The sequence below is a fragment of the Mobula birostris genome, chromosome 32, assembly GCF_030028105.1.
Source record: "Mobula birostris isolate sMobBir1 chromosome 32, sMobBir1.hap1, whole genome shotgun sequence".
NCBI lineage: Eukaryota > Metazoa > Chordata > Chondrichthyes > Myliobatiformes > Myliobatidae > Mobula > Mobula birostris.
Window position 1 is genome coordinate 9,128,096 of NC_092401.1, and position 25,392 is coordinate 9,153,487.

Consider the following 25,392-nt stretch of genomic DNA (forward strand, 5'->3'; position numbering starts at 1 on the left):
AGACAACTGCTCCTCAGGGCTCCAACCAGGAAGAAGGGTTTAAGATGTGCGGTGCGCAACCTGTCAGTGCTGTGTTTTATGAATGAAGAAATCCTATCATTTATGCAGTATTCAATGACTCAGTGTGCAATGTGTGGCATCCTGGCGACACAGGAGCCGGCATTCGCTCAGACTTTGAGATAATTTTAGCCTTTTAGGCGTGACAGATGTTTGCAACGCTCAGAGTCGATTGTGCCAACCATTGAGATCAAGGATGCTAAGCAGCAATTATTTTGACATGTAATTTCCTCATATCATTATGTGCGTGGTAGTGGAGGGGATGTGATGGGGTATAAAAATAGAACAGAGAAGAAGACATTTTGGCTTAGGGAACTTGATTCAACATTGCTTTTAATAAGCGAAAGTGAAGGAGAAATACTTGAAACATACAGTATGTCTCTGCCTTTACATCTGTGAGCATGCACTGTGTGCTCATGTGGTGGTGCATATGTAAGCTTATCTATGAATGCACATGGGTACCTGTGTATGTCTGGCGTAAACTCATGCATTACACTGGACAACAAAGATTTGGCTTCCTGAATACTTTTGACTGAATCTTAGGTATGGATTTTGGGCTGCTGATCATGAAAGCCATCATGAAATTTCCCCATCTCGCATCATTTTTTAAAAATCGTCTTTCTTTAAAATTTTCAATTCATAATTCGAGTCAGAATAACTGATGCCAAGATTAAGGATGGCATGTTTGTTGATCCACAAATCTAATTGGTCATCAATGACAGGCAATTCAAAGAACTTCTAGTGGGACCAGAGAAAATCGCATGGAAGGTATCAAAGGTGTTGTTGAAAATTTTCTTGGCAACTACAGAGCCACCAAACTACGTGCAGCTTGTTGACAACATGATTCAAGCACACAAAACCATGAAGTGAAACATGTCACTAAAAGATTCATTTTCTGAATTCCCATTTAGGCTTCTTCCTTGCAAATCTTGGTGCTGTCAGTGACGAGCATGAGGTTTCATCAAGATATTGCGATCATTGAGAAATGGTATCAGAGCAACTGGAATCCATCAATGCTGGCTGATTATTGTTGGACACAAGTGAGAAGCCTCAGACACTGAGTACAAATGAAAATCATCAACAAAACATTTTTAGCTTAGTTGAACTATTGCAAAATGTCATCAGCATTTCGCAATTAAACACATTGTACTCAATAAAAGTTAATTTCTTGTTTTTCTAAGGTGTTATGCAATACATGTAATCTGAAATTATATTTGTAGTCAGCTTCAAGTGATCTATCATAAATAAAAAGAATTCTAAGGAAGCAACACTTTTGAAAAAATTTGTTGTCCAGTGAGCAATATATAGCATTTACAACCCAGAAACTAGCAATTTAGTCCAACCACTGGTCTGGACTAGTCTTTTCTGGGATGCCATATGGTTATTGCCTCCTGAGGTTCCCTGCACACTGGGTTTGAGATTACACTCCTGTTCACTCACCGGGATGCAAGAAAATAGGAGCAGGAATAGGCCATGAGCCCATTCATATCATTCAATATGATCATAGCCTATCCATGCTGGCCTTAACTCCTCTTGTGTGCCATCTCTCTATATCCCTCTAGTTCTCAATCTATCAAATACTTGCCACTATAAATATCCATTTATTGATTGATTGAGACACAGTTTTGAATAGGCCCATCCAGCCCTTTGAGCAGCACTGCCCAGAAATCCTTGATTTAACCCCAGCTTAATCACGACATAATTTACAATGACCAATTAACCTATCAACTGATACATCTTTGGACTGTGGGTGGAAACCCACGCAGTCACAGGGAGGATGTACAAATTCCTTACAGGCAGAGGTGGGAATTGAACCCCGATCACCTGTACGGTAAAGCGTTGTGCTAACCACTATACCACCGTGCTGCCCTAAAGATCCAGCTTCCACCAATTACTGAGACAAGAAATATCTAATATCTAAGTACATCAGTTTTAAATGACTGGACCTTTATCTTGTAGTTATGTCCCCTTGTTTCAGACTCTCCCACTAGTGAAAGCATCCCAACATCTACCCTTAGGGTCTAATATGTTTGAATGAGGTCATTCCTCATTCTCCTAAACTCCAAGGAATATAGGCCTGAACTATTTAATCTCTTTCGATAAAACAACTTCTCATCCCAGAAATAAGCCTGATGAATCTCTTTTGTACTGCTATCAATGTTGTTATATACAGGAGATTCCGGTTAATCGGACCAGGTGCTTACTTGGGACAACGCTTAAAGAACAAAAACTAAACTGAAAAAATTGCCAGGATTCCGTTTGTTTATTTGGGACATTATGCTGCTTAATTGGGACAGGAGACTGGTGAACAGTTTCTAACTGGTGTCAGTCGCATGCCCTTGCATGGCTATTAGACACTACACTGTGCTTGAATTTTTAAATAGAGTTGTCACTGATAATTGGTGAGAAGGAAGCAGTAAAACTGTTTTGTTCACAGTGGTTTCAAGCATACAGGCTTGGTATGTTCTGGCCGCAGTCTGTAAGGAGTTTGTATGTTCTCCCCGTGACTGCTTGGGTTTCCTCCAGGTTCTCCAATTTCCTCCCACAGTCCAAAGATGTACTGGTTGGTATGTTAATTGGTCATTGTAAATTGTCCTGTGATTAGGCTAACTCCACACTGTATGTCAATAAATAAATATATAAATGTCAGAAACTGCCCGGAGTGAAAATGAAATGATTTTAATATTTCAACAAGTTAGGAATTAAGAATTTGAAGGTATCTTGAATATTGCAATGAAAATAAAGATTTGGAGGATGCAAGCACCTAAAGCATTGTATGAAGGCAGTCCAGGCAGTCTGTTATCTGTACTCCGTGACTGCACTGATTTTATTCATTTACGGTCAATGATAAGAACCAGCAGATGAATTCACTCTGGGTACTAATAAATAGTTTTTTGGTACTGTATTGGTATTGGTAGTGTTCTAATTTGTTCAGTATTTTATATAAACAATAATTTGTTACACAGTTAAATGGTAGTATGTATTTTTTAACTATTTCCACGGAACTTCAGCTAATTGGGGCAGTTGTTTAATTAGGCCAAAGTGTACTGGTCCCAATGTGTCCCAATTAACCAGAATCCATTGTATGCTCAGATAAGGGATCATAACTGCACACAGTATTCCAGGTGAAGCTTCACCAACACTGTGTACAATTTCAACAAAGTTCCATTCCTAGGAAATGCCTGCTAGAATCCCTGAATTGCCGAGAAGGGTATCTTAAAATTGGTACTCCAATCTGCAGAACCATTGTTTAAAGACCTCTAGTGCATGTGAAGAGGCTGTAAAATTACTTCAGTGGGCAGAAGCACTTAAAAGCATCCCTGCTGATGAGAGAATGGGACTGTCAGGTAAGCCCAGTGGGCTGCACTCAGTCTCAAGACTCAGAGAAACTGGAAGTGCACTTTCCTTTGAGTTTTGCCAGAATTCGGCTCGCATACTGACCCTTGATGGAACTGGGTGCTTGTTGAGGTTAGGAGTGCTGGGAAACTTTTGAGTTGAAATAGCAAAAGTATCAAAGGTCAGTTTTGGTTCTGGCAAAAAAATTGCTTTTATGAGGAAAAAGGGAACTATTAACAGTTTTTTTTCTCTCTGTCAGAGGATCAAACAATAATCCCATAGAGGCTAAATATGAATTTTAGCTTGTTATCACTATTAAACCAGCTCCTATCAATTCATCCTTGGGAAATGGAGCTCCTACTTTTACCATCAGCAAGCGAGTGTGTTGAGATAACGATACATCAACATTACAAGTGAAATGTTAGAGGTACAGAATTGATGCACACCAAATCGTGGGCTCTAAAGGCCCAGGGTGGCCAGGGCAGTGGCTCACTGCTAAATGTCACAACCAAGATAAATTAGACAAGGAGAGTAATCATTTCTAGGAGAGATTTGCAATTCCAACAAGAAACAAACATCCTAAAGTGACTAACAGCTAATCTTTTTCAAGTGAAGTCACCGCTTTGTCATAAGGAAACGCAGCAATTATCACTGGGATAAATGCCCAGATAATTGATTATTAGTGGTTTAATCCATGGATGAACACTGGGAAAAATTCACCAGCTTGTCTGCAAATTATACAAGAGATCATGCAGATGCTGGAAATATCGAGAACGTACACATAAAGTGCTAGAGGAACTCAGATGAGGGGAAAGGAAAGTCAACATTTTGGGCTGAGGCCCTTCTTCAGGACTGGAAGGGAAGAGGGCAGACACTGGAATATAGAAAGGTTAGGGAGAGGAGGAGGAGCACAAGCTGTCAGATGATAAGGTGAGTCCAGATGAGAGAGGGGAGGTAGGTGGGTGGGGGGGGGGGGGTAGATGAAATAGAATGATGTGAGAAGCTAGGAGGTGTTGGGTGAAAGAGAAAGAAGGAATCTGCTGGGAGAGGGCAGGAGACAAAGGAATAAAAAGGAGGAGGTGATGGCAGGTCATGAGGTAAGGGGTAGGGAAGAGAAGGAGTTTCCTGCACATCCGTCCTCACTCCATCTCCCCATGACATTACAGGGATAAGATTCCCCTTGTTTTCACCTATCACCCACAAGCCTGTGATTTCAACAGATTATCCTCCACAACCTCTTCCATCTTCACGAAGATCCTACCACCAGGCAGATCTTTCCCTCTACCCTCTGCTTTCTGCAAGAATTGGTCTCTCTGTGACTTCCTTATCTGTTCATCCCTCCCCACTGATCATCATCTGGGCACTACATCTGTTCCTACACCTCCTCCTTCGACAACATTCAGGGCCCTACACGGTTTGCTTCACTTGCAAATCTGTTGGTGTCCCTTTTTGCACCCAGTGCTCCTGGTGCAGCCTCCTCTACATCGATGATCTTCACTCCACCCACAAAACCAGCCTGGACCTCCTGGTGGCCATGAACTTCAATTCCATTTTCCATTCCCACGCCAACGTGTCTGTCCATGGCCTCTTCTACTCCACTGAGGCTAGATGCAAGTCGGATGAGCAACATCCAAGTAATATCCAACCTGAAGGCATCAAGATCGATTTTTCTAACTTCCAGTTCTAATCACTCACCTCTGTTTTCCTTCTCCCTCTCCCTTTGTCTTTCCTCATTCCTATCGCTCCCTGACCCCTTCCCTTCTCCTCCCTTCCCTCATGAACTTCCCATCACTTCCCTCTGGTTCCTCACATCCTTCCCTTTATTCTATGGTCTACTCTCCCCTCCTATCCCACTTCTTTTTCAGCCCTTCACCTCCTAGCTGCCTACTTCACTTGCCTTTCATCCCTCCTGCTTCACTCATCTACCTTCCCTCCCTCACCTGGACTCGTCTATCACCTACAATTTAGTGCTCCTCTTCCTCCTCAACCTTTTTAATTCTGGTTTCTACCCTCTTCCCTTCCAATCCCGATGAGGGTCTCGGCCTGAAACATCGACCGCTCGTTTCCCTCCATCGAAAGAGCTGCTGAGTCTCTCCACCCTGTTGTGTGAGCCCACACATTATACCACAGGATCTTTTACATTCACCAAAGGGACAATCAAGTCAAGTCATTTGAAGGAAGGCCCAATTGTATTTCCTCTTTGACACTGCTGTACGTGACAGTACTGTGCCTTCAATAGGACAGCACTTCCTCAACTCTGTCCCTCCAACAGTACATTACTTCCTCAAAACTGACCTCCAACCTTACAGTACTTCCCTGCAACAATTCAGAATTCTCTCACTACTCCCCCTCTAACAGTGCAGCACATCCCCCCCTAGAGCAGTCTTCCTGTCTTCCTCACTATTGTGCCAAGATTCTGTGCTAAATAATCCTCAGTGGTCAATCTGCTTATTCTTATTCTATACCTATCCGAACATCTCCCTCCCTTGTTTAGGTATTCTGTCAAACATTTTAATGAAAAGTCATTATTAATTTGGCTTCTTGTTCCACAAATGACATGTTAAAGACTTCCCGAAAACAGTGTTTATTTCAAAATTTTCCACGCTTTCTTCCAGAGCTAGGGCAGCAACGATGTAGTGGCCTCAGATGGATCATTCAGTTATGAAAAGTGGCTTAGTTTCTCAGTTAGATTATTCATATTACTTGTTGAATGCAAGTATCAGTAGGCAATGCATACATTAATGCAACTAAAACAGTCATCTGGCTGAGCTGATCAGTGTCTATGGAACCAACGCTTCACTAATCAAAAGAGGGAATGTACAGTAAAGTGCCTTCCACCCTCCCAGTGCAATCTGCAGATACACTGAGGAAATGGGAGGGGGAATTGGTCAGACTGCTTTGACAAAGTGTAAGGAATAGCCAAAGTTTTTCACCAGACCAGATGTCTCCAAATGGACTTTTTTTTCCAAGTACAAAACATGACATTGAGAAGCAATTGAAATTGTTCAGGGTTTAACAAAAGACCAGGTTGTTCCCTGGAGGAGACTTGTATAGTTCTGGTAAACAGCTTTCAGTGGTCGAAGAGCCGGCCTGCAGAACGTCTGCTCCAACGCCACATGCAAAAATGCCATTCCCTACTCCCAGTTCCTCCGTCTCCACTGCATCTGCTCCCAGGAAGAGGTTTTCCGTTCCAGGATATCTCAAATGTCCTCTTTCTTTAAGGATCGTGGTTTCCCTTCTGCTGTCATCAATGATGCCCTCACCCGCATCTCCTCCATTTCCCACACTTCGGCTCTCACCCCATCCTCCCGCCACCACAACAAGGATAGAGTTCCCCTTGTCCTCACCTACCACCCCACCAGCCTCCAGATCCAGCACATTATCCTCCGCAACTTCCGCCATCTTCAACAGGACCCCACCACTAAGCACATCTTTCCCTCTCCACTCCTCTCCACCTTCCACAGGGATCAGTCCCTCTGCGACTCCCTGGTCCACACGTCCCTCCCCATGGATCTCCCATCTGGCACTTATCCCTGTAAGGGCAAGTGCTACACCTGTCCCTACACCTCCTCTCTTGCCACCATTCAGGGCCCCAAACAGTACTTCCAAGTGAGGCAACACTTCACTTGTGAGCCTGTTGGGGTCATCTATTGCATCCGGTGCTCCCAGTGCAGCCTCCTCTACATCGGTGAAACCCGACGCAGATTGGCAGACCGCTTCGTCGAGTACCTCCGCTCCATCCGCCAAAACAGACAGGATCTCCCAGTAGCCACCCACTTCAACTCTGCTTCCCACTCCCCTTCAGATATGTCCATACATGGCCTCCTCTACTGCCACGATGAGGCTAAACCCAGGTTGGAGGAGCAACACCTCATATACCGTCTAGGGAGTCTCCAGCCCCTTGGTATGAATGCAGAATTCTCCAACTTCGGGTAATTCCCTCCCCCTCCCTTCCCCTATCTCTATGTCACTTTACCCCCTCCCCCAGCTGCCTACCATCTCCCTCTTGGTTCCGCCTCTTTCTACTACCCATTGTGTTTTCCCGTATTCTTTCTTCACCTTTCCTGCCTATCACCTCCCTGCTTCCCCTCCCCCACCTCTTTATCCTTCCCCTTACTGGTTTTCCACCTGGAACCTACCAGCCTTCTCCTTCCCACCCTCCCCCCACCTTCTTTATAGGGCCTCTGCCCTTCCCTCTACAGTCCTGACGAAGGGTTCCGGCCCGAAACTTCGACCGATCTTTTCCACGGATGCTGCCCGACCTGCTGAGTTCCTGCAGTGTGTTGTGAGTGTTGCATTGACCCCAGCATCTGCAGATTATTTTGTGCTCCAACTTTATCTAGTGTTGCTAGGTTTCTAGGCGACATTTAGGCAAAGGTCTGGAATTGTGTTATAGTCATACAGCAACAGAGCACAGATACAAGCCTTTTGGCCCAACAAGTCCATGCTGACCCAGTTGGTCACAATTTGCTGCATTCAGCCCATATCCTTCTGAGACCATGAACCAATGACCTGAGACCATGTACCTATCCAAGTGCTTCTTAAATGACATCATCGCACCTACCTCAACCACTCCCTCTGGCACCTCATTCCATACACTCTGTGTGAAAAGTTGCCCCTCAGATTCCTTTTAAATGTTTCTCCTCTCTTCCTAAATCTACGCTTCCAGTTTGGACTCTCCCTATTTGGGCAAACATTGTTACTGTCCACCTGATCTATACTTCTCATAATTCTAAGCATTTGTATAAATTTACCCCTCACTCTCCTACATTCCAAGGAAAAGAGACCAAGCCTGACTAATATCTCCCTATAATTCAGGCCTCCAGTCCTGGCAACATCATCATATTTATTTATTTAATTACTTATTTGTTTATTTATTCATTGAGATACAGCTCAGAACAGGCCCTTCTGGCCCTTTCAGCCGCACTGCCCAAAAATCCTGCCATTTAATCTTGGCCTAATCACGGGACAATTTAAAATGACCAATTAACCTATCAACCGGTACGTCTTTGGACTGTGGGAGGAAACTGGAGCACCCAGAAGAAACCCACATGGTCACAGGGAGAAAATGTAAGCTCCTAACAGGCAGAGGACGGAATTGAACCTGGGTCATTGGTACTGTAAAGCGTTGTACTAACCGCTATCCCATCATGTCACCCCACGAGTGCATTTCAACGCTCTTGCCAGCAAACCACATCTTTCCTATAACAGGTGACCAAAACTGTCTGCCGTACTCCAAGTGTTTATTAATGTACCCTCTAACCACTGGAGATTGGATTGCATTTCAACAACTTATTTAGAAGCCCATTACTAACAGGGTGCTAACTTCCTCTCCATTCTGTTCTAGTTATTGACAATATGGCTTGTCACTTCCCTCCTGCATCAAGAGCTAATTGCCACTTAATGGGTATCAAATGTTAAATGGCAAGTATTTATTTCATATCCAAACTTATGTTAAAAGGCTTAATTTGAAGTGCATTCTCATCCACAGGCCATTAGCCAGCCACATGATCCTTCATCCGCTTCATTAAGGATCTTATATCCCTCAGGGACACTTACGTGCCCACATTCCCTTAATCCGTGCAGCGATCAGGCTGTGCATTGGTCCATTCTATTCATTGCCTGGGATACAAAAACTTCTTGAATTTAGGGAATGCGGCAAGACAACACATGGGTGAAATCAAACAAAAAACTGACATCTAAAACAAAGCAACATGTTGTACGACCCAAAGATGTAGGAGCAAAATCAGACCATTTGGCTCATCGAGTCTGCTCTGCCATTTCATCATGGCTGATCCAATTTTCCTTTCAGCCCCAGTCTCCCGCCTTCTCCCCGTATCCCTTCATGCCCTGACCAATCAAGAATCGATCAACCCTGGCCTTAAATATACATAAAGACCTGGCCTCCACAGCTGCCTGTGGCAAAGGGTTCCACAGATTCACCACTCTCTGGTTAAAGATGTTACGGTACAGTACAGTGCACGAGTCCTAGGCACACATAGATAGCTAGGTTGCTAAAGACTTTTGCACGGTACTGCATTTGTGAATGTGGAGCAGAGAGCAAGTTTGTAGTCCACAATAGAGACCCACATCAAAATCAGGTTTATCAACACTCACATATGTATTGAAAGTAGTTTTTTTTCACAGTGGCAGTACAGTGCAATACATAAAATTATTACAATACTGTGCAAAAGTCTTTGGTACCTGAGCTACTCTATATACATATGCCAAAAACCTATGCAAAGTATATGATATTTAAAGCTTGGCCAAAGAAGTTGGTCTTAAAGGATGAGATATGAAGGGTGGACGAGCAAAGGCTGAGATTTGTAAGATGGAAATTCCATGAAGCCTCAACTGCTGAGGGCATAGCTGACCAAAGATCCATTAAATTCAAGTGTGACCAAGAAGCTGGAGATCAAGAACGCCACAGAGATCTTGAAACGTTTGTAGATTGGTGGAGGTGGAAAAAAAAACGTGGGAGCTTTGGGTTGTTGCGGGGTTACTGCAATGTGAGACCTTGGAGTGATCTGAAAACAAAGATGAGAATTTAATATCAAATCATTGCTTAACTGGTAGGTTAGTGAGCACAGAAGTGAACTTATCCTGAGGTAACTAACTTAGTGATTGTGAGAACTGCGCAATGTTTGTGCACGGACAAGAAGACAGTTTTGATGATGCACACAGTATACATGCTAAATGCCTATCACTGTGCAGTTTCACCCAGGACATGTTGCCCACCCAGTAACAGTACACTGCGAGTCTACTATTTTAAGCTTTTCGACATATTTTGCACGCCAAGCTGTCTGTTCTAAAATAAAGTTTGTTGCATTGGGAGGCCTGGATACTTTCCAAGTACTCAACCAAATCTGTGGCTGATGAAAGCTCAACATAAAATCAGTGCACCAGGATGCAATCTGTTGATTTTAGAACTAAACTAAAGGCTAAGTCAACACTGGATGATACAACAACCAGGCAGAACAGTTTTCTGTTTAGGGGAGCCATCTTTCTCTAGGAACAAACTGTGGCATCTCAAATGAGCTATTACAATGTGAGCTGCTTCAAGTGTATAGCTGCGAAAGTATAAATCCTTACGTACACACTGTCTGTATTTATTAGTAACATGGGGAAACTGGAATTCTTGGATCTGTTTTTTACTTGCGGTCATTTCAGTGGAGCCATACTACCCAGTTAATATTTAGCTGGGCAGTGCTGATATTCAACAAGCTTGGCAACTGCTGATAATCATCTCCTCACTAATGGAAAGTCACAGCAAGACACATGGGAAATACAGAAGGCCAGGTATGGTGCAGAATTGGAATCAGGTACAATTATTATGTTTGAGAGGGATTTAGATGGGCACTTGAGTAGGTAAGGCAAATGATACAGAAGACTGCAGATGCTGGAAATGGTGCAAAAAGCAAATTGCTGGAGGAACTCAGCAGGCCAGGCAGCTCCTGTGGAGCGAAATGGGCAAATGGGATAGATGGATACACAACTAACGTAGGCAAATGGGATTAGTGTGGCTGGCCAAAACATGGATGTAGTGGGTCTGAAGAGTCTGTTTTTGTGCTACATTACTCTATTACTGTGTGACTCTGGTGACACCCTTCCCTCAATACAGTAACATAAACAGAGCACACCACACCACTTCACCTGCGACGACCCTCACCTCTGTCTCACAAGAGCTGAGCCCTCACCTGTACAAGTCACATCTGGAAGTGCTGCAGCTCATACCACTCCATTCTGTTGACAATAACCCGCAGCTGGGGGTTCCTGTAACCACGACGATCCTTCTGTTGACTCTGACTTTGATGGTTGCTGGGAGCACACAAGGATCCGAATTATCTGACACATTTATCTGACTGAATTCTTTACAAAGACAGTCGGGGGGTGGGGGGGTGGGGGGGGGGAGGAATGGCCAATAACCAAGGCAAGATAAGTAAACGTGACCTTTAAAAAAGGGAATATGGAATGGGGACATGAAGCAATTAGGTTTCAAAATCAGATGAGGCAATGGAAGCGGAACTGTCAGTGTAATGGATGTCTTCATGCTTCAGCAGTTAGAAGCTCAATCGACATTTTCTACACATGTTCCTGAGAACATACTGTTCAAAATTAGACCTGCAATTAGCTAGAATAATTACAAAATTACACTATCTTGTAACCTTAACTCTGAAATACTTTATGCATTCATTGAAGCAAATAGCACAAAAGGATGCTATTTGGGCCATTATATCATGCCTCCTGAAAAACAGCCATCCAGTCAGTCCACTCCCTAGCTCTCGCACTTAGCCATTAGGTGATCCAATGTTTGTCCGGGTATTCTTTATATATGAAAAGTGCCTCTGCCTCCACTACCTTTTCAGGCAGTAAGTTCTGGCTGCTTACCATTCCTTGAGTAACAATTTCTCAACTCTTCCCTAATCTTTCAAAGAGTTGCCTTAAATCTCTATCCCCTTGTAAATGACTGCTGTGCAAAATGCTCACTATCCAGGCCTCTCATTGTTTTTTATGTACGAAGGGATGAACGGTACGGCTGCCAATGTAGTTTAGGATGTGCAACTCATCTCAACAAACTAGGTGGATAATGTGTTCCCAGGACCTTACTGAGCGCAGCCAGAAATGCAGTAAACAGTTGATGCTTCTGGGTGAAAGGGCAGTGAGGGGTGGGCCAGGCTCACCATTACACCTTCCCCTTGTGAAGGAACAGGTCTGCATACACTGCTCATGGGTTTTGTAGAGGAATGGGGAGCTAACACATTGGTTATAAAGGTGGAAAAGAACAGAAGAGTCAATACTCTGACCTAGTCAACTGGGGAGGTCCGTCTGCGATGGGGTGTATTTATCACAGAACGATATATGCTGGAATAACAATGAGCAGTTAATAAAGGTACGATCACTGTGTACAGCCTGAGTTTGCTTTTCAGGGAAGTGCTTTATAGAGTAGATCATTAAGATTAATGTTGATGGCCACATTATCAAAGGATTGAAGTCAAATTAGAAAAGTATGTTTACTATAGTTTATGTTGCCAAAGCAGCCTGCCCAAGCAGGTTCCAGATAGCAATCAGTGCAGGTATATTTTCCCCTGTAGAGTTATAGGCATCAAAAAGAAAGTAATTAAAGTCTAGCCCTTAAGGGACTCTGGCATACTTGGAGGTAAAGCCTATTCAAAATGATTTAGTTAGTTGCAGTGAGGCTAATTACAGTCAAGTGCGATACCATGTAAGAAACTATGTCTTGCTATTGGGACTCTGATACAGTTCCACTCTAGCTGCTGGAATCTAACCTGAATGTCACATGATACCACTTTGAATCCTCATATAACACCACTCTGACGCTGGAACTATGTTGTGGCTGCGTAACACTCTAAACCGTTCAATCCTGAAGCTGCCTTCATTTGTGGCCATCTAGTAGGACATCTAGAATTGATCAGGGCAATACCTCAGCTAGCTGCTTTGTTTTAAACTGTACAGCTGGAGGGCAAGATCTGTGTGACTGAGGGTGATAACGCCCTCACTCTTGAACTCTGACTAATTGTTACTACAAGCATAAAGTGTACATTTCCAGCGGATCTGGCCAATCCAGTCCATTGGGATTAAGTATAACTTAGCTGGAAAGTTATGACTTCCAGGAGTTAAATTCCTTTCAGAGGAATGGATGGACCTGCAGAATCTCCCTTAAGCCACACAATGTTATACAGTGTCAATAGCTTCTTGTTCAGCTTCCATATCCCCATGCCAGACTTCTGGTCTTCCTTCAGCCAGCAGGAGGCAACGCTCAGAGAAGAACGTGGATCTGACTGAGAGCATAAAAGGAAGTCTACCCAGGAGTGGAGTAACTCATCTTATCTCAAAAAGTCGTACTAAGCGCTCCATCTGTACATTCACGGAAGATAATGTGAGGTTAACGCCTTTCGCAATTTCAATCAAGAGTATGGACCTGGTGTCCAATTTTCCACTGGCTTTGTTGGAACATCGACCTGTATAAATGATGCAGGTAAATGACCACCAGGAATAAATGGCTAGACTTCACCCGCACTAGTGGGAAATCATTGGAAGATAACCAGCCATTCTTATGTCAGGGTATAAACAGTGATAACATCGAGCAGAGTGCTCTTGTACTTTTTTAAAATTTAGCAATACAGCACGGAACAGACCCTTCCGGCCCAAACTCCCAGCAACCCACCTTCTTAACGTCACAGGAACATTTACAACTACCATTTAACCAACTAACTGACATGTCTTTGGATTGTGGGAGGGCACCAGAGCACACGGAGGAACCCCATGTGGAGAATGTATAAACCCTTTACAGACAGCGTCGGAATTGAAAACTCTGGAATGCACCGAGCAGCAATAGCGCTCTGCTCACTGCCACTCCATCTGGCACCCCGTGTTCTATCCACCACAACGAGAGAGTCGCCAAGCATCTTTCTGACTTTATTGTCAGTGACCTTCGGGTTGTATCTTGACTTCCAGCACTGTCTGTGTGGAGTTTGCCTGTTCTGCCTATGACCATATAGGTTTCCTCCAGGTGCTCCAGTTTTCCCGTGCGTCTCAAAGTCAAGCAGATTGGTAAACTGGTTCCCCACTGCTCAGTGGTGGGATTGATATCCATATAAGCATTTTGGGAGAATTGCATAAAGGGTAAATTAGTGAAGGAATGGTATTATTCTGACAGCCAGCATAGAATTGATGAATGAATGACCTCGTTCTACATTGTAAGGAAAAGTGGAACTTAATCCCATATTCCAAACTTTGATCTACGGCCCTAAAGCTCACAGCATTCCAAATACAAATCCGAGTACTGTTTAAATGTGATGGGGGTCTCTGCCTCTGCCACTCTTTCCAGCAGAATGTTGCTGACATTTACCACCCTATGAGTGAGAAAAGCTTCTCTTTACCCCACCTCTAAACTGCTAATCAACATTGTTTCTTTCCACTAGGGTTATTATGAAACCCACCGTGGCATGACAGCAACCCAGAAACTCCATTTCTAATGCTGCAGTTTTTTAAAAATATAACTAAGGTCAGGGACCAGGCATAATGCCCTTCATAGATGAACATCTTGCCTGGTTAACACTGGAGACAACGTGTAGCAATGGAACAATACCCAAACCTGAGTCATGTATCAAAGATGACACATGAGCTTTGTGTTTCAATTGTCCAGTGAGAGTTGGCCTTTGCCCAGAGTCTAACAATTTCCAGTGGTAATCTCCAAAAATCAATGGCATGTTCTTCTGAAAGCTGTTCTACCTTCCCAAAGGCCAAACAAAAGAGTGGACCGAACATCCTTTATTAATGTCCAGTAATTGACCTGATAAACACATGAATATATAAGTGCCTTATCAATAGACAGAAAGCTGAGGGCTTTAAGAAGTCTCCTAGACTCTCCTCATGGATTCTTACAAGCAGAGGATAGACTAGACTTCAGTTGTATTACAGTATTGTCATCAATCTCAATAGAACTCTTACACCAACATAATCCTCCCCTAAACTTGCAGGGAAATCACTCCAGTTGACCCAAGGTGACATGGGTCAGATGATTACTTAACCATAGAAGACATAACAATCCTGCCATGTGCTGAGTCTCTGGGGCAAATGAATACCAGTCAAGGTTTTGACTCCTTTTGGTAGAGTGAGCTTCCTATCAGTTAACTTGGGAATGGCCACTGGAGTCCTCCTGACCAATGTGGTTCAGCCAGTTATCACTGTAAATGTCTTATCTATCAAACAGCACAGAGTGTTCCATTGTTCCCAGCTACGTGAGCAAACTGCAGCTACAACACACTGGGGTAACAGTGCCATCAGAACAATTTGTTCCAGTCATATCAATTTGCATAAGGTTCCAATTAAAACACTTCCAAGACAGCTTAAAGGGTATGAGAATCAATTAAACTCCATGATCTTCACCCATGGAAAATGAACATTAAATACACAGTAATAAAATTTAGATGGCTGCTTAGATAATAAAACAATTACCCTTTTTTCTCAGTAAGCTAACTTTTACATTAACGCTCCTTTGTATGCAGGACTTGCCCCTGCAAAAAAAAGGGTCTCCCTTTCTCCTGCTGTAAGAATCGAGGAGTCCCTTTGAGGCTGTGCTGTATGCTGCCTGAATTTTGATACCTGAACAGCATTTGCATGAGTTGTTGAAAACGTAGTTAGTTGGTTGAGCATATCCAGCTCAACACACAGGTAAAGCTGTCCCCGCCATTGAACGTATCTATACAAAATGTTGTTGCTGGTAAGCAGCATCCATCATCAGGGACCCCATCGCCCGGGCATGCTCTCTTCTCACTGCTGCCATCAGGAAGAAAGTACAGGAGCTTCAGGACTCACATCACCAGCTTTAGGAACAGTTACTACCCCTCAGCCACCAGGCACTTGAACCAAAGGGGATAACTTCATTCCGCTTCACATTGAAATATTACTGCAACCTATTGGCTCTTCATCTCATATTCCTGACATTTATTGCTTATTTATTATTATTATTTCTTTATTTTTGTATTTGCATAATTTGTATACTTTGCACTCAGTTTGAACACCCAAGTCGGTGTGATCTTTTATTTAATCTATTGAGGTTATTATTCTATTATGGATTTATTGAGAATGCCCACAAGACAATGAATCTTAGGGTTGTATATATGAACTTACATAATAAATTTACTTTGAAATTTTATTTCATTTCCTCTAACAACTCTCACCTTCCTCTCAGCAAACTTACACTTTAAATTCAGCAAACTTGGAAAGGCTTGAAGAAGATCGCACCCCACAAAAATTGTGCTGAACTTAAAAGTGCAAGATGCAAAGTATTCATCAGAAGGTATCCTTATTTTGCTATCATATTGTTTCACTTCCTTCTCAATCTGCTTCGAAAACTCTTACACAAGAGTACCACCCAGTTAGTTTAAATTAAGACTGGTGTCATTGCTCAGTAACTAACATTTCCAATTTCCCATTACCCATTACCCATGCTAACACAAAAGTCAGCACAGAACCCAAAACTCGATTAATGCCAACATATATCCTTGCTCCCATTCTCCCTCCATGCCAGCTTCTGAATCTTATGACATATTTGCCAAAAGAGTGCAGAAAATTCACTATACTTACTTAAACATCTAGAGGATTACTTGTTTACTTTTTAGATCATCATCATAGCTTGTCACACCTGACAGCCAGCCACTCTTAGTGTTGTTTGGTTGACGTTGAGCAGGTCAGTGTCAGCTAAATCAGGGGAGAGTGGGCAGTTGCGCAGAATGTGTTCGATGTTCTGCACCCTTTCGCCACACTCACAGGATTCGCTGGTCTTTAAACCCCACTTCACCATATTGTCTCCCGTCCTACAAACTCCCACTCTCGCTCTGTTGAGAGTGCACCACCTCCGTCTGTCAAGCAGTGCCCCGTCTGGTAACATTTCTGTGGGGTCTTGCACTGTATTGTTTGGTGGGGTTCTGGCTTCTGTTTGTTGCCAGAGGTCAATCCTGTATGTTTGGGGGGATGTTCCTTGCGGTAGTTCCTCCACTGTAGCAAAGCTTTTCCTCGATTTTAGGCGGTTGGAAACTGGCACATGACGATGTAGTGGGTGCCGTGGACCCGAGTTCTGTTTACCTTTTTCAATTTGTGTTGTAGTGTGTCTTCGGATCTCTGGGGGGGAGCAATGCCTGCAAGTCTGTAAATGATGTTAGTGGGTGTGGGGTGCAGTGTGCCCGTGATTATTCAGCAGGCTTCGTTAAGCAACGGGTCTATTTTCTTCGCATGGGCTGATCTGCCCCACACAGGTACACAGTATTTTGCAGGTGCATAGCAGAGTGCTAGGGCGGTTGATCTAAGTGTGTGAGCATTAGCATCACTTTTTAGGTGATGCCTGCAAACAACATGTCCAATGGCGACATGCTTCAGATAGTTCACAAAATTAGTTATTTACTTCCTTTACTACTTCTTCTTTCAAAAATGATTCTGCTACTACTGGAGCCTGTGCTCGACAGATTGATTGTGTGTTTTCAGGCCAATAGACCGGTCTGACACTCCGGGGGAACTTGGTGAGGTTTTGAGTGAAGTGTGTGGGTTGAAGGCCACAAAGCCTGGAGACAGGGAGCCAGCCCATGACCGAATCCATTTCCCGCCAATCTTGCCGATTAAAGCGTTGAGAGGATTGAAATCAGTGAAGACAGAAGTGAAAGGCGAGCAGGCATTCAGCACCGTCTGCCTGCAAGTGACTGATCTCTCTCTTGCTTGCTACTCCCGGAGAAAGGTGCCTGCGTTCAATTGGTCTCTCTCTCTTCCACCCCCCCACCCCCTGCTCACTTGTTGCTGCTGGAATCTTGGGTCTTGGGCAAGGATTAGTTGACATGGTTTATGTACTGAACTCTGTAGTTCATGTAATGCTTTGTGTCTGGTTTCTGGTTGCTCCCTTTTTTCATTGATGTTTTGTGCGATTTTGATCGGGGGAGACTAGTTCTGTAACCTGCAGTTAACAAACAACACAGCGTTAAACTGAACTGAACTGAGCTGAAAATGAACATTCCTGGACTTTTTCATTGGCTTTCTGGTATGATGTTTCATATTCTAAGTTTTTTGCTCATGTTTTTTTTGCCATTGGCAAGATTTGTTTTTTTCTGCACATTGGGGATTTGATTTTTTTCTTTGAACAGGTCCCATGGTTTTTCTGTTTTGTGGCTGTCTGTGGGAAGAGGAATCTCAAGGTTGTATACTGCACACATATTTTTATAATAAATGTACTTTCAATCTTTTAATCTTTGAGATTTTACTCCCTTTTGTAGCTAACAAAATATAAACCTGGCCTGTCTATAATTGACATAAGAAAATCTGCAGATGCTGGAAATCCAAAGCAACACACACAAAATACCGGAGGAACTCAGCAGGCCAGGCAGCATCTATGGAGAAAAGAGTAAACAGTTGATGTTTTGGGACGAGACCCTTCATCAAGACTGGAAGGAAAGCTAAGTGAGAGCAAGAAGGTTGGGGGAGAGGAGGAAGAAGTACAAGGTGGTAGATGATAGGTGAAACCAGGAGAGAAGGAGGGGTGAAGTAAGGAGCTGAGAAGCTGATAGGTGAAAGAGATAAAGGGCTGGAGAAGGGGGAAGCTTGATAGGAGAGGATAGAAGACCAAGGCAGATAGGGAAGGGGGGCCTGAAATCAGGTATAATATCACCACATATGTTGTGAAACTTAAATTTGCAGCAGCAGTACAATGCAAAGCATAATAAGAGAGAAAAAAAACTGTGAATTACAGTATGACTATACATATTAAATAGTTAAGTTAAATAAGTAGTGCAACAAAAGAAATAAAAAAGTATTGAGCTAGTGTTCATGGGTTTAATGTTCATTCAGAAATTGGATGGCAGAGGGGAAGAAGCTGTTCCTGAATTGTTGAGTGTGTGCCTTCAGGCTTCTGCACCTCCTTCCAAATCAAAGGTGGTGACAAAGTAGCATAGGGAGGCAGATAGGCTGTGTGGTGCCACAACAACACCTCTTACTCAATGTCAGCAAGACCAAGGAGCTAATTATTAACTTCAGAAGGAAACTATAGATCAATGAGCCAGTCCTCATCAGAGGTTCAGTATACTGAGTGGCTACATCACAGCATGGTATGGAAACACTAATGCCCTTGAACAGAAAATCCGACAAAAATTAGTGGATACAGCCTAGCCTATCACAGGTACAGCCCTCCCCACCATTGAGCACATCTACACGAAGCATTATCACAGGATCCATCATCAGGGAGCCCCACCACCCAGGTCATGCTCTCTTCTCGCTGCCGCCATCAGGAAGAAGGTGCAGAAGCCTCAGAAATCAGACCAGCAGGTTATTACCCCTCAATCATCGAGCTCGAACCAGAGGGGATAGCTTCACTCAACTTCACTCATCCCATCACTGAACTATTCCCACAACCTATGAACTCACTTTCAAGGACTCTTCATCTCATGTTCAATACTTATTGTTCACTTATTTATTGTTATAATTATTTCTTTTTTCTCTTTCTTTTTGCACAGTTTGTTGTTTTTTGCTCACTGGTTTGTCCGACCTGTTGGTGTGGTCTTTCTTTGTTTCTAATAAGGTTATTGGATTTATTGAGGATGCTCACAATAAAATGAATCTCAGGGTTGTATATGATGATATATAGGTACTTCGATAATAAATTTATGTTGAACTTTGAACTACATCTGATTTATTCCAGTGAAGGCAGGTCACACAATGTAAAGTTGGCCAGCCCTGGAAACGTACACTGTCACTTTGTGCGCTGTGTGGTTCTCTGGGGATGCCAACCCCTCTCAAATTCCACTGCAGCACAGCCAGCTACTAAGCGAGAGCATAAATGGGACAGGAATTCAACACAGGTTGCAGAGACTGCTCTGCCAACTGAAATGATCAGGTCTGATTCTTGACCTCAACGTTCTTCCTCCTCAATCCCAACATCTCTCACTTAGTATCCAAAACACAATTAAAGGTTCATTTAGTACAAAAACACTACAATAGACGGCAAAATAGATTCCTCTAACAAGATTAAATAATTTGACTTTTAAAATAGTTAAATATGAAGATATTAAGGACTCTCTCATTACATAATTGGAGACACCACTAACTGTAAATGTAAACAAGCCAATGATTAATAGACACACAGGATTACTCGCAATGATATAGAAGTTTTGAGTTCAGTACTGTCAGCAATAATAGGCATTTCTAGGTCATTTTGCGTTGCTGCAGAAATTCAATCTGCATTTCCTGGCATTTCACTGCAACTCCAAGGACAGTGTTTAATTGGCCTTTGCTGGAGTCGGATTTAAGCCCCACACTCTGCTTCTGTCCTTTGGACTCTAACCCCTGCTCCCCCCCATCCCACCCCTTGATCAAGAGGTCCTGAACAACTATGATCCAACTAATGGTACCAGCCCTCAATCCCTCTGCAAATTCAACTCTCCACCAGTCTGGCTGATGTCCTCCCCAACTGAAGAGAAAAAGTATAATGCCTTGAGCTTTGGACACCATTGTAATTTGAACAGCTGAACTATGAACAAATAGCCATTAATGCACCATGTTATGACCACATATGGACCTTTAATAACATGCCTTACTTCTATGTCTCTGTTTTATTTGCAAATAAAGTCATTAAACAAGTTTATTACTGGGCCAACCACACAGCTAATGTCCTGCAGTTTTATGTCCGAATTTCCAAATTGACTTAGTGACATGTACAGAATGTAAAGTGATCAATATTGTATTGATATATATCAATATCTATTGTATTGCTAGACAATTTATACTCAATGTACTGTACGTCTGATAAAAAAATTAATTACTTCATCTGCTCAATCTCACACTAGACTGTTTTCAATCGTTTGGACACAAGGCATCGTTGCACAATGTTCTCCTCTGGGCACCAGGGTGCATATTCAATACATACTGAAAGGACTGCTGCTGTCTGAAATTACTTTGGACCAGTTTCAACAATGTTCCCATTACTCTAAAAACCCTCACTTGTCTTAAGCTTAACAGCAACAAAACATTTTGGTCAAGGAACAAACACAACTTATAAGCCTTCTGATGTTCTTCATTTGAAGAGCCTTTTGTACAAGGTAAAGATGCAAGCTAATGTCTAAGCAGGTTTGGGCACATTCCTCATCAAAGATAGCTGGACAGTTAACTTTGGCGCCTGATACTAACTCAATCTGTTTGCAGATGCTGCTCAAACTGCGAACTGACCTCAGATGTGAACAGAAGACAGTGATGTTCTATGTACTGGGAGGTATTCATTTGGGACTCTTCAATGCCCAGCAACGCACCCCTCTTAAGCTATCATTACTCCTGATGGCTTCAGCAAAGGATTCCATACGGCACATGACCAAGACAGGGGAGAGTGGGCAACCCTGCCTGACTCCAGATTTAATGGAGAAACTGCCAGCTTCCCACCCATTGATTTGGACTCCACTACAGGTTTCTGTGTGGAGCAGTTGGATCCGATTCCTGTTCCCCTCCCCAAAGCCAATTTTGGAGAGTACGTCTATCACATACATGTGTAATATCCTGTCAAAGGCTTTCTCCTGGTCCAAGCCGACCAGGTAGGCATCTACCAGCCTGCCCTGGATGTAGGCAATAGTATCCCTGAGCAGCAGATTGGAGTTATTTTTTATATCAAGATAAACTTGATTCATAGTTTAAAAATGACATAAATAAACCATGCAATGTCTTCTCATTCTCACATTAAAACCAGTGGGACTATTGCCACTCATGTAGATCCTTGGGGTGATGCACTTCTACAATAATTGATGGGCTTCCTCACCAAACCCATCCCCTCTGTCTCCAGTGGGAGAAGAACCTATACTGTGGTCTTTCCCCACCAGCCCCGAGCAGTGTCTGTACCAAGCTTCAGTGCATCTCTCAGCATCTCAGCACATACTCCCGCAGTCTGGAATATGCCAGCTGGCAGTGTTCCTCCACGGACATCTCGACATGTTGGCAGGCTAACACGTTTTGGGCTGACCATTTCACTGAGTTGATGACCCATCAGCAGCACTTGATGTTTATTTCTGTGTGTGCTCCTGGAAACACCTCACAGATTAGAGACTCCTCTGTCACACAGCTGCTTGGGATGAACTTTCTTCATACCTTCTGTGCAAACCCACAGTCTGGAAAGAGATGAGCAACCATCTCATCCCATTACAGTCATTCTGCAGGCAGCAGGTTGTGGGAATGATGCCCCAGGCATGGAGGAAGGGTCTGACTGGGAGGGCCCCTATCACCACCAGCCAGGCAAGGGCTTGGTGCCTGCTGGTGAGGTCTGGCAACGAGGCATTCTACTAAATGGTCTGGACTGTCTGACCAGGAAATTATCCCAACTTCTGCAGTGTCTGCAGAACCTCCTGTGCTGACCACTGCCTGATGGCCTTGTGGTCAAAGATGTTGGTCTGGAAGAACTTTTCCATGAAGGACAGGCAGTGTGGCAACGACCAACTGACTGGGACGTTGTGCGGTACCAGGGCCTGACCCATCCATCATAACAACAGGGACAGAGAGAACCTTGGTGCCTAGTGGTACTTGGTGCTCACATATTTCAGGTCCATGCGCAATCTGTAAAGGTGGTCACAGGTTTGGTCTGGGTGGATCATCTGTCCCAGAACACACTTGACCCCGTTGGCAATGGCTTTGGACAGGATCTCATAATCTATGTTCAAGAGCGAAATTTCCTCCTTCTTCTTGTAGACGAGGGTAATGATGCCCTTCCTCATGGAGTCCGACATGCTGCCAGCTAGAAGCTTTGTATACTTCCAGCTGGTCTGGGACCATCCAGCCCCAGTCTGGGACCAACAGCCAGTAGGCTGTTGCTTTCAGAAGTTATATTTGACTCAGGAACAAATGGAGCCAGTCAGCTCCTCTAGGATCAGTGGCTGTCCAGACTCTCCTGTTTGCTATCATCTAACACCTTCGTGATAGGTGACAGGAAGTTCTGGAATGTGCCAGTCAAATAAACCGGATTCTGGTGTTTCTCCGGTTCTGGCCACATGATCATCCCTGAATTCAGTTGTTTCACCTTTGACATAAAGCCTCAGTTGCTGAGCCTTTAACTGGAATTCTTTCCAAAACTCTTTATTTTCTCGACATCACACTTTCTTAACAATGCTCCTTAAAACTTACTTTCAAGACAAAACTTTTAACTACCTGCCCTGGCACTTTCTGAAACAAAGCACTCTGGGAAGTTCTTCAAATTATTGTCATTCGTGCAATTATAACAGCTCAATATCTATTTTATGGGAACTACCTGTAGTTTGGTCCTCTAAGAGGACCACAACCTTGTCATAGGGTTTGGAGGCTTGCATGCCTCAATGACCTTGACAGCGATGTTGGCCGGAGTCAGGGCTTTATGCTTTGGCATTTGGTAGTGTCACACATGCCAAAACAGGTCAAATGGTAGAGGCCAGACGAAGAGTGGTCCACCAGTCCTCCAGTTCAGGGCTAACAACTCTGACCGGTAAAACAAAATTTTTACAGAAACAGCAATAAAGAATTCTTCTACATCTGAGTGCAATGGTTTTCCTGAGTCTCCACCTGGCATTTACAAGACTGACAGTAGTGAATACCAAGAGAAAGTTATTGAAATGGTAGATAGATAGATAGGTAGATAGATATACTTTATTGATCCCGAGGGAAATTGGGTTTCGTTACAGCCATAATAGAGCATAAATATAGCAATACAAAAAACACAAACAATCAAACAACAAAATGCAAACTATGCCAGATGGAAATAAGTCCAGGACCAGCCTATTGGCTCAGGGTGTCTGACCCTCCACAGGAGGAGCTGCAAGTTCAATGGCCACAGGCAGGAACAACCTCCCGTGCCGCCCAGTGTTGTATCTCGGTGGAATATGGCCGAAGTCCAACAGTAAAAAGTTCAATATCCGGTCTACAAACACGTTCCTCGATCGTAATATGACCCGAATTGCACCATCTGTTGTTAACCAGAACAGTAAGCACCCAACTCTTGAACACTTACCGCTTTCAGTGCACTTCCGGTCAGCCCGAACGGTCTGGCAGCCGTCCATGGAAAAGTTTTGATCGGGGGGTATGTCCTCGTGCAGCCCCGTTCCAGTAAAACACATAACACTGCACTCCCGAAATGTCCTCTGACGCCTGGCTAGTGCCGTGAAATGATGAATGCCACCAGAGATGCAAAACCTTCACTGTTGCCCTAAATTTCAGCAGCGTGACGGGCAGTAGGTAGCTATAGTCTGATATATGATGTCATAAAGAGCAACAAAATGTGGGTCTAATTTAATCCACATGGATAGTTTGGATATGTATAACCTGAGTTTGCTTTTCTGCTATCTTAACATCCCAAAATCTGGGCCTTAAACATCACACATGGGAAAGTCATGGAGCAAAAAGTATTTGCTGTGGAAATGATTGAGTGCTTCTGACTGACAGCAAGATTTTCCACTTTCAGGAATACTGCACCTCCCACACAGTTATAGTACCTGGAGAAGCCAAAAACACTATTCAAAAATAACAATGCACTTATTTAAAACAGCCTATTTGTTTACTGCCCGAGAGAGGGAAAAGCTCTGAGACTGAATTTGATATATTTATGTCTGCGTTCATGGCATTGATTTGAAGAAATCAGTACTGTATCTCATTTTCAGGAGCAATTAACTGTTTAGATTTTAATTTCCACAGAAACTTCCAATCTAAAGCTTACAGCTACAGAAGACTATGTAAATCAGTTGTAGTCGTCTGCCCCAGCAGTGCCATACCTTATCTTTGCATCTAAATGAACAAAGCCATGCTCTCTCTCTCTCGCTCTCTCCAACATATGGATCTGTGCTCTATCTCAGCCTTCATCCTGAAGATGATGGGTGAATGAGTGGTTCCTGGACTAAGCTAGCCCATAGGTAATAGAGTTTGAATGATTTTGCTCACAGACAGTGGAAAAACATGATGGATAAAGGTTTGCCATAACAGTCAAGATGAGGTAAAGGCCGATGAGCTCACATTGGGGTGGTGGGGGTGGGGATACGATGTCATAAGATGAAGTAGGCAGTCATAAAGCTGTTGTGTATATGTCACTCTGAATATTATGTTTGAAGAGAACACACTGGACATCACAGGTGATTTTGATTAGAGTTGTACAAGTACAATAGCTGGGACAGAGATCTGTTTTCAAGAATTCAAACAAGCTGATATCTGTGGAACTGACTTGAAAATGGCAAGGTATGTTCAAAGACTTCGGAGAAGAATCTGAAAAAGGGAATTACTGCAGTTTGGAAGGATAGGCAGATTACGTGTTATAGGATATGGGACAATCCAGGCAAATGGGACAGGTATCTTTATCGGCATGAACAGGTTAGACTATAGGATCTGTTTTCTTTTGTTGTATAACCATGACACCAGGTATTATTTTTTGAGTGAAAGGTGCAGACAATAGACAGAGCCCTCTTCTTCTGGCCCTTAGCTTCCCAGCGCAGCATAGGCCTTCGAGGACCTCCCATC

General features: G+C 43.4%; 1 protein-coding gene and 1 long non-coding RNA gene across 2 annotated transcripts in view; both read right to left on the minus strand.

Moving 5' to 3' along the window:
* LOC140191253 (3',5'-cyclic-AMP phosphodiesterase 4B-like) overlaps nt 1-25,392 on the minus strand; it is a 316,368-nt gene that overhangs the window by 269,622 nt on the left and 21,354 nt on the right. The window lies entirely within an intron of this gene.
* Nucleotides 9,491-11,282, minus strand: LOC140191254 (uncharacterized). Its single transcript, XR_011883801.1, has 2 exons — nt 11,091-11,282; nt 9,491-9,920 (listed from the first exon to the last, which is right to left on the minus strand). It is a non-coding gene; the product is annotated as an uncharacterized lncRNA (long non-coding RNA).